We start from the raw sequence: 5,189 nt of genomic DNA on the forward strand, positions 1-5,189 counted from the left end.
CGACAGCGGCCGGGTTCGGCCGAAGAGGGAGGAGCCAGTCAGGTGGGAGAGAGGCTGACACGTGGGCGGGGTGGGCGGGGCAAAGCCGGCTCGGGCTCCAGGGGAGGGGGCGAGGACTGGGAGTCTAGGAGGCTGGAGAGGGTCACGTGGCCGTGGAAAGGGCTAGGGGTGGGCGCTAGGGTGGAAGGTCAATCTGAGGTGCGGGTGGGGAGTACCTTTGTTCGTTTGTGCTCCGTTAGTGAGACCGAGAGGAAAATGCTGAATGGAGGTTGCGAGTGCCGGGTAGGAAAATGTGAATGAGTCTGCCTAGTTCCCTTCAGCATGGAGCCATCCAAGTCACTGAATTCGAATATTCACGGGAAACCGGGCACCTCATTGAATTCAACTCTTCCCATCCAGGCTCTCAGCTGCCACGAAGATGACTCATACACGAGGGGAGGGGTGTTATAGCTCCCTCTCTTTGCTTGCGTTTTATGTGGATCGCCCCGCCATCGAAATGGCTGCAAGGACAGAGAAATGTGTCAGGGGAATTGTGATCCCCGTGAGACTCCTCAGCTGGCCCTTTAGAACCGTGGTTACCATTCATAAGCTAACCGACCACTTCTTAGACATACTGCTTTCCAGTCCTCAGACAAAAAGACTTGTTTTTCCCGTTTACTTAATGATTCAAATACAGTCTGTTCTCCCTGGGATCTACCTAAAGTGGTCCTTCTATCACATAGGGTCACTTTTTAGTTCTGTTTGCTTCAAACAGTCTCACTATATAGCCTAGAATGATTTGGAACTCAATGTGTAACCCAAGCTGGCTACTAGTTAATGGCATTCCTACTTCAGTCTGCTGAATATTGAGATTTTTGACCATTTTTAGTCTTTAATGCCTTGCAGGTGGGGACTGCAGACCACATTTTTCTTGAAGACTTTTCTTAGACTCTTTTCAGCCCCCACCCTGCCTTTCTTACCATTGTTCACCCTCAGATTGCTTTTTCAGTTATTTTTAATTGTCTGTTCTCTGTTGGCTCCTTGAGAAGCCCAGGGTCTGGCCCAGAGCCCTCTTATTTGGAAGGCACACACTGCACACGAGCTGATCTAGCCATTCAGATAGAGTCACAGATGAATGTCCGGTCATTGAGGACCAGATCTGCATTACTAAGCAGCTTTTAGCATCTTCACTTGTCTATTGGAATAATAGATGCACATTGGAACACACACCTTCTGAACTTCACAAAGCCTGTTCCTCCTCTGTTCCTCTCTTGTTTGACAGTACCATATTAACTCTCTCCCCAGAGCTTCTGGAACCAGAGAGCAAGCCTCCATCCACTTTCTTTCTGCTCCAGCATCTCCCTATCTAGTTTGGCTCTGAGCCGTTCTTCACAGGCCTGTGAAATACTCTTGGTCCTTGGCATAAATGTGGTGGAACCTTTAAAAGAAAGAGAGGCTAGTGGGAAGCTTTAGGTCATTGGGGTGGGGTGGGGGGTTACAGTGGGTTGTGAGACCCTCATCCCTTTGCTTCACTTCCTGTTCAGGATGTGAGCAGTTTTGTTCTGCAGTGCACCCCTGCCTCTTCTAGGTAGCTTTAGCTGTTAACCGGACACACCTCAGCATTGTCTGAGGGGAAGCTCAAATGGAGGACTAACTACCTTGGTCAGCTTGGCTCTTGGATGTATCTGTCAGCATTTCTTGGATTGCTCATTGTTGTAGGAGGGCCCAAGCACTCTTTGCCATGCATTCCCTGGGCAGTGGCCTTGATTGTCTGTATAAGAGACAGAGCAGCTGAACGTGAGCCTAGGGGCCAGCCTGGGCGTAGATTTCATTTGTGGTTTCTGCTTTGATTCCTCCTTGAGTTCCTGCCCCAACTTTCCTTGATGCTGAGCTGTACACTGAAGGATTAAATAAACCCTTTCCTCTCCAAGTTGCTTTTGGTCATAATGTTTTTCCCAGCAACAGAAAACAAACAAGAACATGCCCCAATGTGCTTGCCTTTCACCTGTGAGAGACATCTAGAGAGTAAGCCTAGCAGATCAGGACTGGAAATTCCAAACTGAGCCAGAGTAAATGTGTTCTCTTCATACGCTGGTCATTGCAGTGCCGTAGCCTGACCGGCACACTCCTTCTCACGGGGTTCCATTGACCAGATGTGCTAAACACCCGCTCTCCATTGCCACTGTCGCTTCCTCCCTTGTGCCATTTAATCATTGGGCCAATATTTATTGAGCATTTTAATATTAGCTCAAGATGTAGTGGTCAACAAAACTGACAAGGTTGCTGATAGGGCAAGGTAAGCAGTATACAAGTAAATTAATAACTAGGAAAGCTGAGAGTGACATGCATTCCAAAAACTAAAACAAGAAGGGCCTAGCAGGACCACCGTGTTGTTCCTGAGCACATCACTGTAGTTGCCCTGCCTGCCTCTTGCTTCTCCTCTTCTAAGAGGAGACTGTCCTGGTTCTCACCTGCTCTTGGGTCGTTCTCTTTCATCTGCTGAGTGTGTTCTGTTTCTATCTCTGCTGTCTAAGGGAGAGTCCTCCACATAAATGATAACCTGTTCTTGCCTCAGATCAGAATCACAGGGGGACACTTATGATTTTGTTTGTTAGCTACTCTATAGCCCTAAAACTTGCGCTGGTCTCATCCTCTTGAGTGCTGAGATTACGGCTATGAGCCACCGTGTTCAGCAGTAGTAATGCTATCCATCTTTGTGCCTGTACAGTGCTTTGGCTCACAATAAATGCTCACCATGAGTGTTAATTGAACCGTGAGTCCCCTGATGCTTGAACCAGGCTACCACAAGAGCAGCCCTAGCCCAAAGCAGAAGGCAAGGTCCTGGAACTCACCTAGCTCAGTGTGGTAGCAGTGATGTTTAGAGGTAGAAGACAGGATGATAAATGGTCTCACCCGGTTTGGTACTTTCTAGGCCTAGAATTCCATGATGTTGTACTCCATGTATGACAACATTTGGTTCATGTATACTCCTTACTCAGCAGTGCCAAGTACATGTGGACAATTTAAAAGTCCCTTTGTTTCATATGATGAGCCTCAAACCCAAAGAACTCTGGGTGCGTTGCTAGGACAGGCCCTGCAGGAGGTCTCAGTAGCCACTTCACTTTGTGTTTCCAGGCCCTTGGGTATTGCACCCCAACAGGGAACAAGCTGTTGCCAGTTCCATCATAGTCTTTGTAATTAAATCCGAGTCTGGCAGAGGGCAGTGCATAATTATGAAGTATTATTATGGTTTTTATCATTATTAGGCACCCAGCTGCCCAGCCCAGGAAACCACAGTAGTAAAACACTGAGAAGCAAGCTCCTCTCCCAGCTGGCATGGGTAAATACCAGGTGTATTGGCACAGGGTTCCGCAGCTCCACACTTATCGAGATGAGACCTTCTGTCCCCTCCTTTTGGCGAGATCCAATTTTTTAATGAATGGAGGAAGGAAATGCAAAGACAGACCTTTGCCACCACCTCTGAATCAAATTCATTTTTCTCCATCTCCCGAGAACAGTTTCTTCTCATCTGCATATTTATTGCATAAATCTTTTCCAACTTTATCCTTGACCTGCACACTTCCTAAACATCATTCTACAATGTCTCTGGAGAACATATGGGATTTGTGAGAGTGCTTGCAAGAGACACAAAGAAGGGATGCCCGGAAAGCGTAGCCATGTGTTTGGTGAGCTCCTCCTCAGTGCCATGCTTGTATTTCCACTCAGGTTAGCTGACTCCATCTACAGCATCCTCTGGGATAGATTTCACATCCCTACTTTCTTCAAAATCACAAAGACTTAGTAAATAGCAGACCTGAAATCCCAAAAGAAACACAAAAAGTTGGTGACCACTCAAAGTGACTTGCCCACACTGGCACTGAATGGAGGCATCAGATTTCACCTCTTTCTGTCAACTTAAAAATGGCTTCCTGTACAAAGTAGATTTTAAGCTGAGCACTGGAAGGACAGTTCAGAAGTACTGTTGGGGGAACAGAGCCAAATGAGGATGCTGTGCTGGCCATCAGCCTAAAATCAATCAATAAGAAGAGATTTTTGTTGTTACTCAGAGATGAGTCATGCAGTGTTCTTCAAGTACCTTCATTGTCTCGGCTGCTCCAAAGGGAAAGTCAACAGTAAGATGCCTGGGCTGAGGAAGGGTGGGTCAAGGATGGAGGCCGGATGAGTAGGGAATGAATTCCCCTGTAATGTAGAATTCCCCGAATGGCTGGGGAAGTGGCACATCCAGCCTTGGCTTCTGAGGCAACCAGAACTAGGGCAGACTGTTGCAAAAGATGTTTGTAATTGGTGTGTTCATAGCAGTTTCCTGTTCTTTCCCAAATCAATTGATTTAATGACTAATAAAATAATTTATCTAGTACTTGCTATATCTTATGAGGAATTTTACTTCAGCTATTTGTAGAGCTTTTGGGGGTGATTTAAAATTCTATAAAACACTCATTTTAAATGTACTAGTTTGTCCTGTTTTGAGATATATACAGTCCTTTGTAACCACCATCATTATAAAGAAATCAAGCATTTTCATTGCTCTCAGAAAATGCTCCATAACCACTGGCAGCAAGAATTTTAATTCAGCATCATATATAATATGTGAATATGCATATAGGTTCTTACAGTCAAACCCAGGGTTCCACCTATATTAGGCATGGACTCTAGATGCTACAACTCTCCCTCCCCCTCCCTCAAACTATATTTAAATGGCTCCAAAATCTAGATCTCTATTCAGCCTCTACTTAATTTAAAACCTAGATTCCATTTTCATATGTGTTTCAGCTGTCTTCCTGGAAGTACAAACAGGTGTTCAAAACAAAACAAACTAATGACAAACGCTTTACCTTAAGTACAGCTAAACTTCCCCCTCCTGCTGCTGTTTCCCTCCCAGATTAGTTTGTCATCTACCAAGTCATATTCTCTCCCATCCCTCTGTGTGTGTGCGTGTGCATGACTGTATTTATGTATGTATGTGGAATGTGTATGTGTGTGAATATGTATGTAAGTGTGCATATGTGTGTGAGTATGTATAAGAATGTGTGTGAGTGTGTGTATATTTGTGTGTGTATATGTGAGTATGTATGAGTGTATGTAGAGTGTGTGACGTGTGTGTGTGTGTATATGTGTGAGTATATGTATGTGAATGTGTGTGTGGAGTATGTGTACATGTATACATGTGTGAGTGTGTATGTGTGTGAGTG

The sequence above is a fragment of the Grammomys surdaster genome, unplaced genomic scaffold (assembly GCF_004785775.1).
Source record: "Grammomys surdaster isolate TR1022 unplaced genomic scaffold, NIH_TR_1.0 149, whole genome shotgun sequence".
NCBI classification, from domain to species: Eukaryota; Metazoa; Chordata; class Mammalia; order Rodentia; family Muridae; genus Grammomys; species Grammomys surdaster.